General features: G+C 40.8%; 1 protein-coding gene across 4 annotated transcripts in view; it reads left to right on the top strand.

The window, feature by feature from the left end:
• Positions 1–13,338, top strand: part of SDK1 (sidekick cell adhesion molecule 1) — a 786,274-nt gene that overhangs the window by 218,182 nt on the left and 554,754 nt on the right. The window lies entirely within an intron of this gene.

The following is a 13,338-nucleotide window of genomic DNA, read 5'->3' as shown; positions in this document are numbered from 1 at the left end:
ATCTCCCTCTGCCTTTTCAACCTGGTGGCTAACTGGTGAGTCTCAGCTTGTACGAAGTGGCTCTGGGTTTGTTGTTTGTGAGCTGACTACTCCCCACCGCCATTAGGGTCCAAGGGAGAGGTTTTTCGGTAGGTCCTTTCTCTTTGCTGAAGTCACCTACATCCCAGGTTGGTAAGCATCTTTCCACAAGTTAGGGCCTGTGTGGGAGGGGCCACTAGGCCATCCTGTTACTTACACTTACCAAGAAGGTGGAGCTTGGCTAGGAAGACCTTATCCAGTTGGTGTTTCATCTTTAGAAATTGCTTCCAAGCCTTGATATACGTGATTTAAAACATTATTTGAGTGTTTGTATGGAATTTTAATGGGAAAGTGAAAGAGAAATTTGGGGCCTTTGCTCTTGCTGCCTGCAATTCTCAGAAGAGGGCTTCTTGTGCGAGTTTTAGGCTGGACAGGCTGAGTTTGTGCTGGCTTTGGAGCATCCACGTGAGAGGTCCCTGCGGTCTAGAGACTGTGGGCTGGAGCTCAGCAGAGACTGATTTGCTTGCCTGGCTCCCTACCTTGGACTGCAGGCTCATTTAGAGCAGGAACACATCTCATTTGTTGTTGAACTCCTGACAGCTGGCCTCGTTCATGGCATGTACTAGGTGCTCAATAAATTATTGTAGCCTGATTGATTAAATGAGGATGTTACCATCACGGTGATCATCCACACCAAGATGAGTCCTACGAATGCGCTAGGTTGCAAAGAATTATTGCATACGTCTCCATCACAGGACTCATCAGCTCTGTGCGCACAGTGTCCAGACGAAAGAGTGCAGAGCGGCCACTCGAGGATGATCGGCGGCAGCTGCAGCGCAGCTCAGTGCCGGTGGGCAGTGGCCGGCTGGAGAGCACACGCCTTATCCGGTGAGGGCAGTTGCGGCTCAGCTGCGGCCAGTAGATAGGATGACAAACGTCCCAGTTTTTCAGAAGGCAACGTGAACTATTCTGATTTTTAAATTTAAATTTGTAGTTTCTTGAGGAACAAATAAAACAACATATAGGTCAGATTTGGTCTGTAGGCTTTCACATTGCGCTCTCCAGAAAACCAAACAAGAAGAGGGCAGGGCGCCAGGAACCCTTAAGGGGCCGGTGGAAGGAAAGGAATTCCCAGCAGGCTTGAGAAAGGCCAGTGAAAGAGCCAGAGGAGAGCAGTGAACTTGGATCTTAAGAAGGGAAGACTGAAGGAATCTGGGCGAGGTTGATTGGATATCTGCTATGATGTATGCTATGGAGAAGTCAAGTAATTAGAGAACACAGTGAATCATTCATGAATGCAGGGAGAATGCATATTAATATTATGCAGCTATTTTTGGTCTGCATAAATATGGTCCAGACTGTGACTTAGGTATCAATTTGACCAAAGTTGTTTTTAAAGTGATTTCCTTAAAGCTTTAACAAAAAATGAGTCCAAGTTCATATAAATTGACATTCTGAAAACCATTATAATACTTTAATGGAGTATTTAAAATATTTCAAGCAATTTACATGAAACTGTCAAAGGAATCATTCTTTTTATATCTTCATCATGATAGTATGGGCCTTTGTCTTGTCTGTCTGGGTAAAGTTATGACAGTAGATCCTATTCCAGGAGGTTTTATTTTATTGGAGGGAAGCCCAGTTAAATTCTCAGTGTTAATTTTCTGTCGTGTTATCTACCAAAGAACAGATTTCCGAAGTCTCTCAAATATTTGACACAATCATTTCCATTTGTTGAACTTGATCAATGTTCTTCAAGTGATATATGCATTTTAAATCAAAATCGAACAAGGTACATACATCCTTGAATATAACAAAGTGTATCCTATCTAAGGTATTGGACTAATAGAAGATGTTTTCATTTTTATTTGTTGAAATAGAAAGGTTATAATTAATTATAAATTACTCTGAGTGCTTTGTGCAAGTTGGAAATTGTCTCCCGGAACAAACAAAACCCATTTACTGCGTTCCCTCCGCGCACCCCCGTGTGCTCAAAGCCGTGCAGGTTGGTTTGTTATCATAATGCTAAAGAGGGTCTAGTGTAAGCCACACACTGATCATTCTCTGTACTTCCTTACCTCCAGGTCTTTTTCTGATGTGTTGCCCTCTGCTTGGAATGTTCCATCCATTTCCAGTCTCCTGTCCTAATCTTTTTTGTGAATTCCTACTTATGCAGCAGAGACAGTTTAAAATGTCAGTAACTCTAGAGCTATCCTTAACACCTGCTTATCATCATTCCCGTAACACTTTGTGTAAACTGTCTCTGCATCTAGGCATGTATTTGACATGGGGGTACTTTTCAACAAACGATTGTTGACTTGGATTGAATCCATTTATTAGGATAGGTATCACTCCAGTGCATGACTCAGGCAAATAAACCATTAACCCAATGTGTTATTAAATATTTAGCTTAACAGTGGGATGAACTAAATGATCTCACCTATTATTATTATGTAATTCAAACAAAGGAACAAAAATAAGAATTTTCAAGGGAAGAAGGGCTAGTATATGTTTAAGCCTTCATAAATTAATTAACTAAAAAATTGGCACTATTTTATGTTAAGATGGTTCACATTGATTTAAACATTTAATTGTTGGTTAAGAAGTCAGTGACAAAGCAAACTCTAGAATTTTCATTCAGAATGATAGAGATTTCCCTAATCTGCAATATATTTCTATTATGTCGTAGCTTGATATTACATAGTTTAGATATGCCACAAGTAAACTCATCATTCAGAAATCTAATGATTGTGAAGGTCTCACATAAGACAGCTTGGAACATTATTTTTCTCCCAATGCCAGTGTTGGAAAGGTAATCCAATATATCAAAATGATCCTTTTTAACCTCTGCTTTATGTAGAGATCATGAATATGACTCATTTTATAGAGAGCTGTATAGCCCACCTGGCCCTAGCTCCCATGCTCCAGGGCAGAGCACTAGGTCTATAAGAGAGAAGGATCAGTGTGTAGGGGCTGTGCTGGGAAACGTCTTGGTATAGCCAGCTCGTGTCGTTACCCAGCGTGGCGTATATATAGTAGCTTAGCATTTAATAAGTGTTTATGCAGTATTGCGTGATTAAAATGGCATTGATATGGTAGTCAGTAAAAATATTTGGAATATTTAAGGTTTTAAAGTAAAATATATTTTAATTTATGGAAACACCTTGCAGTAGCTATTGGCAATGTGAAATCATTTCTCTTTAAACCTCTCTTAGAAATGACATGGTAGGCTTAGTTTTAATCTTTGTTTACAAGGAGTACCTTCAGGGAATGCATAGAAGAGCTCTGAAAGGGGCCTTTTGTAAGAGTAAATGGAGAAAGGAAGAAAAAACATCAAGGACAAAGGGAAATTTCTAAGAAGGAGAGTAAAAATGGATTTACCCTAGCTTCAGAAGCTCCCAAAAAGCGGGGAGCAAGAAAAAAGGGGGTCAGAGCTTGCTGAGGGCATCCTTCCTTCCCTCTGTTGGCTGTTTTGTTCCCTGAGGCCGAGAGCCTCTCTGGGGGAGGTTAACCTTCGTGGTAAGTTTGCTGCTGTTGCTCTCACCCCCGAGGCTGGGCAAACTTGGACCTAGTTCCTGTCTGTGTTTCACAGTTCTCTGCCAAAGCGTGTATGTCTCCAAGCTAACTGAGCTTATGCTTCATTTCTATTTTATTTTTTTAAATTGACAGACTATTTCTACCAGTAGCAAGAAAAAAGCTGAGATATCACCATAGAGGAATTGTCATTGAGATGGCATTTGTGATCATCTTGACCTTTTGAAGAAATAGATCCCATTTCCCTTGGCCTCCTGTTCTACCCGGAGTGTTTAATTTGATCATTATCTGTTGTGATTGTGAGGGTAAAGCCCCAAGGCCAGATTCCTACCCTGTAGGCGCAGCCATTGTACTGAAGACATGAGCTCTCCAGTCTGAATGGGGTCTGGGCAGCAGGGGCCGCAGGCAGGTCAGGTGGGAGGCTACTGCACTTGACTAATATGCTTTCCAGGGGCCACTTCTAAGAGTGAGCAATAAAGATGACACATAGTCACATAAAGGCAGGTCTGGAAACGTGTAAGATGGTCACTCGCTGGCTTCTCAGAAAAAGGTTTGGAAAGGCATTCGGTATGTTTCTGTGTTTTGCGTGTTTATAGACACGGGCAGGAATTATCAAGACTTCATTGTTATAATGTGTTTTGAATTCTGTTGATGTTTATTTATATGGCTTGAATTTCATTTTTGGCTTATTCTGTATAAGAGGATGATTTTTTTCAGAACATTTAATAAATATTAGCATCTATATTACCTCAAAATATTCAATTATTGGTTACCTGATAATAAAAACACCAATAGCAATCTGAGTTTTTATAAGCTTTTAGTTTTTAGCATTAAGATGGGCTTGATTTTATTTTTGAAAAATGATTTATTTTTTATTTTTTTATTTTTTTCTGTACGCGGGCCTCTCACTGCTGTGGCCTCTCCCGTTGCGGAGCACAGGCTCCGGACGCGCAGGCCCAGCGGCCACGGCTGACGGGCCGAGCCGCTCCGCGGCACGTGGGATCCTCCCGGACCGGGGCACGAACCCGCGTCCCCTGCGTCGGCAGGCGGACTCCCAACCACTGCGCCACCAGGGAAACCCCAAATGATCATTTTTTGAACGAAATAATGCCATTTGCAGCAACATGGATGGACCTAGAGGTAGTCATACTGAGTGAAGTTAAGTCAGAGAAAGAGAAATATCGTATGATATCATTTATATTGGGAATCTAAAATAACCGGATACAGATGAACTTATTTACAAAACAGAAACAGACTCGCAAGCTTAGAGAATGAACTTATGGTTCCGGGGCGGGGTGGTGGGGGAAGCTTTTGTGGCGGCGGGGGCGGGGGGTGGGGGGGATAGTTAAGGAGTTTGGGATTGACATGTACACGCTGCTATATTTAAAATGGATCACCAACAGGGAACTCTGCTCAATATTCTGTAACAACCTAAATGGGAAAGAATTGGAAAAAGAATAGATACATGTATATGTACAACTGAATCACTTTGCTGTACACCTGAAACTAACACAACATTGTTCATCAACTACACTCCAAATCGTTGTTTGCTCATAGATTGTTACTACTAGCCATCTGTGCTGCTGTTCAACTTGTTTAATTCCTTCCTCAGCCATAACAATTGTATGGTTTTTATATTTGAATTATTTTCCTCATAAATTATGTTATCCTTGGCTAAAGGCTTTTCTCTTTAGTAAATGCTTTTGACTATCTGGCCTTTATAGCATCAGTTTCATTTTTAAATGCCTACGGAGACATGCTTGACTGCTTATAAATTTTCTAGTATAGTTCTGTAAGAATTCTTCACTTTCCAAGGACCATATGTATCCGTCTTGGTTCCCAACAGTTTGACTGCCAGAATAATTTAAAAGACATTTTTCCTTTGCAACTTAATTTAGAGTAGAGAGCATTTTGTCAGCAAAGGCAGTGCAGGAGAGGGCGTGGATCAAAGGCAGGGTGGGGTGTCCAGAGAATGTTGCACTGGGAGTCTGGCTTTTTAGATTTCCATTTATTTCGGGCTTAGGCTACCCATCCTGTGTGGGTAGGCTGGGGAACCACTGCTGGGCACAGTCCTAGGCTGGTGGAGGAGCCACCCTCTCAAATACCGATTCCTGCTGGAGTGGGAAGGCAGTGTGGCCCGTGTATGTGTATACAGCTCACTGGGTCCTAAGCGGCTGCCTGGAAGTGAGCTTCCTGACTTATGCTTGCATTTCATTGGCTGAAGCAAAGTGCCATACCCAATTCAGGGGGCAGGGAAATGCAGACCCACCAGGGCCTGGGAGAACTGGGAATGTTTGCAGGCAGCGGGATTGAAACTCCACTTTACAGAGGTGAACTTCCAACCAAAGCCAACTTTAGGAGAAAATTTTGGTAGGCAACAGATCTTTGCTCTAGGCGTTTCCACATTGTACATACAGAATGAGGCTGCTGGCTGGTGAAAAAGGCGTCAGACAGGAAGCAGAGACGCGTCGTGGGGTTGACGAAGGGCTAGAAAAATAGTTGTGGTGCCCAAATAAACAGAATGCCAGAGGGGGCTGGTGTTAACCGTCAATTTTAGGCCAACATGACATTGCACATTTGGGGGAAAAAAGTTGAAGATGGAGCTGTTTCCAGAAAGATAGGTTTGTAGGCTTCTTCACAGCTGTTTGCTTCAAGAGCTCTCAACATCCTTTACTCCTCATCCTACATGGCTTAATTCAAATATTGGTTATTTGTTTGCATATATTTTCCCCACTCAAATATGAATTCCTCAGGGACAAGGGGCCATTTTTGTATACTGTGTTCCTAGCCCACGGTTTGCAGGCGCTGCGAGATTGTTGAATGAATGAATTAGAACCATCTGGCAACCCTCTCCCACGGTGCCAGGTACCTGCAATCCCTTTTGGCCGGCTCAGCATTTCACACACCTACCCCGGCGTTGCCACTGGTGGGAGAGGCTGCGGCACGGTGGCATTTCTGAGCATTCCGGCCTCTGCTCTGTTCATCTTGGTGGGGCCAGTGCAAGTAGGAGGGGTAATAAAGTAGTATTTGCAGAGCTGAAAAATGAAAGGGAAAAAGTAAATTTGTACCTAATATGTAATTTTTGTTTCCTACTTTTGAGTGTATCAAAATGTAGTAAAAGGAGGAAAACCTAAATTAATATGATGTAGTCATGTAAAGACTTTATAACTTGCGGTGTTCTTGGCTTCACATTCTTTTATTATTACAAAGTTACTAAACATAATTAGACATACAATTTAACCTTTAATCATTGTGATATAGAAGAGCAGTTCTCCAACTTGAGTGCCTCGGGGTCTCCTGAAGGGCTTGCTGATACCCAGATCGCAGAGCACCGGCTCCCAGAGTTTCTGGCCCAGTTAGTCTGGGCTGGGGCCTGAGAGCCTGTGGTTCCCAGGAGGCGCCGAGACTGCCTCTCTGGGGACCACAAGTGGATAAGCAACGTTGTTGAGGAAAACGGAGTAAAAAAATGTATGCACTTGAGTCTCTGTGATGCTACTTAACGAATGTTTGGCTTTGTGTAAGTTACTCAGCCCCTCTATTTCTGTTTCCTTTTTGTGGAAAATGAAAGTCATAACTGACCTTACAGAGGATTAGATAAGGTTGTATAACAGAACCATTTTTCTTTTAAAGCAAGGCTCTGTGAAAATACCACCTTAGAATAGCCTATATATTAGGAACCATAGACATTTAACTTGCAGTCAGATGTATACAGGGTGCACCGTGCAAGGCAGCAGAGTGTAGGACGCAGAAAGGAAACGAGAGCAGCCAAAGTGTCAGGTGCCCCAAACGCCGAATGCGTGCAGTGGCCGTTCAGGATGCAGAGGAGAGCTTGCCGTGGGCTGTTGCCCGTGACCTTTGCCCGTAGTTTGCTGCGCGAAGACCATCATTTCACAGGAAAACGCTGGGTGTTCTCTGCTGTAGAACTGTCTTACCGCAGAGGTAATGTCCCGAAACCTAGAAATCTGTAATGTCGGCACATTTTGAGTGAAGTTTGTCCTTTCCAAGGACTCAACCTCAGGTTACCTACCTACTTCTTAGAGTTTGGTGAAATTAAGAGTATAAAATTATTTGTTTTGCCAGCATTTAAAACTCATCTCAGTAAGATAGTTGTAAATATAGATATCAGAAAGATATATAATGTCATTTTCTTAGCCCGTTCAGGCTGCTGTAACAAAATACCGTGCACTGGGCGGCTTATAAACAACAGACATTTATTTCTCACAGTTCTGAGGCTGACAAGTCCAAGATCAAGGCACTGGCAGATTCGGTGTCTGGTGAGTGACCCAGTTCTGGTTCATGGGGAGCCACCCTTTTGCCGCCGTGACCTCACATGATGGAGTGTACAAAGGAGTTCTCTGATGGCTCTTTTATAAGGGCACTAGACCTCCACCCCTGTGACCTGTAAACTCCTAAACCCCCCACCTCCTCATGCTGTCACACGGAGGCTTAGATGGCAACGGGTGAATTTTGGGGGGCGGTGCACACATTTAGTCTGTAGCAGTCTACCAAAACTTTTGACTTAGCCAAATGGGGTGGGTGAGGAAAATCCCTGAAAATCTCAATTTAAAAAATGTAGCTCATAATAGTTGATCAGCACTAGTATTTTTCTTTTATGATGTGTGACCTTGTCCATTCTTAGAGTTTTAGATATTTTTATTATGGTTTAACTCTAATTTTTAAGATTATACTTAATAGTAGGTTTAGAAATTAATATTGAATGCAGAATATTAATATATTTCCTTTAAGTGGTTTAATAGCCTGATATTTAAGTTTAAAGTGATAATTTATCATTAATAATATTGATTTGAGTAGAAAATATAGACTAATTTTATAGGTCGGAGCAATTTATCTGGTAAATGAAAATTATTTTTGACAATAAAATTGAGAGTTTAGAACTTATCTTGGGCAAAGACAGCATCTGAGCAGTAAGTAGATTGAGCTCTAGACAGTGAAGCGTAACTACATATGCCGGCTACCATTATGATTAATATGTTCATATAAAAGCTTGACTGCAATTGTAATAGATTTTATTATGTGTTTTTCAACCAGTGGGTACCAAAAGGCCAGTTAGTACCATATGGGTTCTGTTTAGATTCTTGGTATTAAAAGGTGGGGGGAGGGCTTCCCTGGTGGCGCAGTGGTTGAGAGTCCGCCTGCCGATGCAGGAGACACGGGTTCGTGCCCTGGTCCGGGAAGATCCCACATGCCGCGGAGCAACTAAGCCCGTGAGCCATGGCCGCTAGGCCTGCGCGTCCGGAGCCTGTGCTCCGCAACGGGAGAGGCCACAGCAGTGAGAGGCCCGCATACCGCAAAAAAAAAAAAAAAAAAAAAAAAAAGGTGGGGGGGGATCCTCATACCTGAAAAAGATTGGGAATCCCTGACCCAGTCCACGATGCTATTCTGGCCCTTCATCTTGACTTGCTGTTTGGATCACCTTGTAACAGGTTTTTTACATATTTCTTAACCTTTTGGCTAGAACTGTGTCTTCTCTAAAGGAAGCAAGGACGGAACGCCAAGAATATTAACTTAGGATGTGAGGGTACTTCAGGACTCTCTCTTAAGACTCAGCTACACCTCAGCCTCGGACGATGGCTTTTTGCTTCACTCCTTTCCCTTTGCCTGGCTGTCTCCTCTCAGAGCCTTTTCTGATCACGTCAACCCACATATTCTTGTTGGAGAACGTATTAGAAAGTGTAACCAATGTTTCCCGCCGTCCTCTTTCCTTTTATTCTTTTACAGATAACTTTTATTTCTAAAGTACCAACGGAAGAATAGATCCAAGAATTTGCCTCCCAGATTCTTTTTGTTTTTGTTTTTGCGGTAGGCGGGCCTCTCACTGTCGCGGCCTCTCCCGTTGCGGAGCACAGGCTTCGGACGCGCAGGCGCAGCGGCCACGGCTCACGGGCCCAGCCGCTCCGCGGCACGTGGGATCCTCCCGGACCGGGGCACGAACCCGCGTCCCCTGCATCGGCGGGCGGACTCTCAGCCGCTGCGCCACCACGGAAGCCCCCAGATTCTTAAAACATTTCAGTGTGGGGCAACTATAAACCATGTACTATGTACTATGAACTTCTCACAATTAAATCAGTATGAATTAACATTGAAATGGATCGGTAGAATAGATTAAAGGTCCAAGTATATATAAAGATCTGGTATACGATAAAGCTGTAAAACTCAGTTCAGAAAATATGGTTTATTTAATAAATGTCATTGACACAACTGACCATACTTCCAGAAGAAAATAATTTTAGACATCCTTCTCTACTATGTGCAAAAATAAATTTCAGTTACATTATTATTCTAAACATTCCAGTTATAGAAGTTGTAGAGGCAGGATTTGAACCCAGGTCTGTCTCATGCTTGTGTGCTACATCTTTAATATTGACAGATGTTGTCCTGTTACATTCCCTGAAGGAGAGACGGGAGAGAAATGTTTTCTGTTGCTCATCATTTGTTTTTATAAATAATGCTTGTAAATTGTCTAAATTGATAAGTGGATCCATGATTATTTTCTTAGAACCATTTCCTAGATGTGAAGTAGTTGAGTCAAAGGATACTCAGATTTTTGAAGGCTTTTGAAATGAATTTCCAAATTGCTCTTCAGAAAGGCCATGCCAATTTAATGATTTGGCTCTTGTGTTGTATTCAATATCTTACTATTTTTCTATTCCTAGACCGTCATTTGTTATAGAGACGTACTTTTCCCTCATCTTCTTTTTATATTGGCAAGTTTTTAATTAACTTAGGGCTTCCTGTGAAATCTGGAGTTAATATTCTTTTATCCTTTTTATCATCTATTGCAGAGTAACATCAATAAGGTCAGGAAGAAAGTATCACTTCTTTGACCCCAAATATCTTCTCTAGCATTAATCAGAGACCTCTGTTATGATTCAGTCACATAGAGCAGCAGTAGTAGGGTTTCCTTTGCATAATATCAATATATAATTGGTGTGGTGGCCAGAAGTCCCTCCTTCTCACACTGTCAGTGAATTACATCCCTGGTAGAGCTTTGCTGCTACACGATTTCTGTCACTCTCCAGTGTCTCGTCAGTGGAAGTGCAGTATATTTCCGAACTGTGTAAAAACATGTTGTATTAAGACTCACTCCTATGTTTAGTTATCTTTCATGCATTTACACTTCTTTTTCATGGAATCTAGAATTTACAGAGTTAATTCTGAAGGCCATGAAATGTGACTGCTGTGAGTTCAGGTCTTCCTGCGTGGATGCACTCTCTTTGTGGAAGCCGCCACAGGGTTGATACTGTATTATTTATTTTTCTTCCATACACTTTTTGTACTTTTTGTACGAAGTAATGACACCTCACCAATTATATGATGACATAAGAATTCCTTGTGTGTTGCCATTTTACTTAAAAATTTTAAATAATATATTGTGCTCAATATTATCCCTTGTGCCGAAGGAAAATAAAGTTCTTTTCAGAGCAGGGAGTTTTATGTCTTACATTATTCAATGTGAAATAGGATGGAGATGTGTCCTCAATCACAGTGCATACCAGGCTGAATTTAGAGTGTTCGTGTCCTGTGATCAGACTTACCGGGTCTCCATGCAGGTGTAAGAGGGGGTTTTGGTTCTGGTTTTACTTTTTAGCACAGACTTAGACGGTTATACTATAAATAAGGTGAAAATTATAGAAATTGTTTAAATTGACCCTACAGAGTAACGCTGACATCTTTCTGTAAATGGCTTTACTAACGCACATAAAGGCACCGCTCTTTACTCTTGCCCTTCTTTTTACTGCAAATCATTTAATATGTAAGCGGAGATCTGAGTTATGGCTCATTTTTCTTTGCAGAGTCCAGTTCTTTCCTCAAGCCAAATTTAGCCAGAAAGGAAAAAACTCCTATTTTGGTGCATGCAACACTGAAATAAAACAATGCAGCTTCATTTACAGTCTCCTTAAATCTGCATCTAAAAACATATATTTAGATATATGAAGTATATATGTTTATTAAACATCAGCACAATGATATTGATATTTGTAAAGTCAAGGTGAATTTTTAGCTTTACATATATATACATATACATTCATACGTGTATATCTCAATATATTTATTTTATATATCTGAACATACATGTGTGTCTTAGTATATCTGCATATATATTGAGATAACACAAATAACAAATGATTTATCAAGGGGGTTACAAATTTTAGGTATCTTGTGATGTTTAAATAAACTCACAGTATTTCAGTGCCTGGAATTTTTTTAACCTTTACATTTTAGTGATTTGCACTTCCTTCCCTTTTCTCAAGTACTCTTCAGATGAATTAATACACTCAAAATCAAAGTATATGGCAAAGTGAAAATGATGGGTGTTGCACGCATTACCAGGGATTAGATCAGAGTAGTCCTGATGACCACTTAAAGCATCTCATCTCACCTCTGCCTTTAAAACCTCCCCTTAATTATTGTTGGATACTTATCATTATTCCTTCTCTGATTTTATTGGAATAGTATAAATTGGAATACTTCTTTGCCTGTCTATCATATATTAGTTTGGTTTTTCTCCATCCTTAACACTTGGCACATGACTCCTGAAAGTGGACTTTTAGGACATGTAGAAAACAAGTCAGGAATCTTCTTGTGCTGATTATATCCACTTGACAGATGTATTCAGAAACTTTCTTGTAGTCATTAAAATATGAAGTAAAATTTGAAACGCTTTGTGTGATAAATTGTGCTGTGACAAATAATCGTTTAAGAAGGAAAATATTTCACATAAGAACTCTTATCATATTTCCTTCTATCTTCATGTTTTGGTATTTCTACGAAATGTTTTCCTCTATTAAAGATAAGTACTTGGACTTCCCTGGTGGCACAGTGGTTGGGAGTCCGCCTGCCGATGCAGGGGACGCGGGTTCGTGCCCCGGTCCGGGAGGATCCCACGTGCCGCGGAGCGGCTGGGCCCGTGAGCCGTGGCCGCTGAGCCTGCGCGTCCGGAGCCTGTGCTCCGCAACGGGAGAGGCCACAACGGTGAGAGGCCCGCGTACCGCAAAAAAAAAAAAAAAAAAAGATAAGTACTCATATATTTTTTTGCAGTACTGCTCTGAAGCCTAGTTGAAATGCACATACTAGCTTATTTTAAACCTTCCTTTATCATTTGTGATTGTTAAAAGAAGTAAAGGTTAAAATAACTTGTGTAAGTGTTGGGTAAACTCAAGCAGCTGTTGATACTATTTTTTAGCAGGACAGCGAGGTAGAACAACGTACTTAAGGGCCTCACCTACTTTTAAATCACGCACACTAAATTTTCTTTTTTAAAATTTGTTTAAAACTCCTTTTCCTTTTTATTCTTTTGCATTTTATTAATATTTACTGTAACGGTAGTTTGCCAGGAGTAGCTGTTTTTAGGGGGTACAACCCAGTCAAAAATAAAAAACTACATCTGTGTTTATAATGCAATATTTATTAATATAGGTCATATTACTTTACTATATCAGTACCTGATGGGTATGTGAATTATTTAAAATGAGCATCTGTGTACTATTTTATGGTATTTGAAATAAAATGAATATTTAATGTTCCTATGTAATAAGATCTGCCAAGATTATTCTGGTAAAAGTTTTCAAATCCATATGGGGAATCAGCCGCAGTGTTTCTCCCTCACTTTGTAGCAAGCCTAAATTTGGACTCAACCTTCGGTGATGTTTTCCTGCTTTAAAATGGGCTAATTATGTACATATTTATACACTATTATGTTAATAATTTTTGAGTCAGTTAAACTTCAAGCTCCCTTGCCTGCCTTTTCAGTCTTTTTTTTTTTTT

This window comes from Kogia breviceps, chromosome 14 (genome assembly GCF_026419965.1).
Source record: "Kogia breviceps isolate mKogBre1 chromosome 14, mKogBre1 haplotype 1, whole genome shotgun sequence".
NCBI lineage: Eukaryota > Metazoa > Chordata > Mammalia > Artiodactyla > Physeteridae > Kogia > Kogia breviceps.
This window is presented reverse-complemented; position numbering and strand designations above follow the sequence as displayed.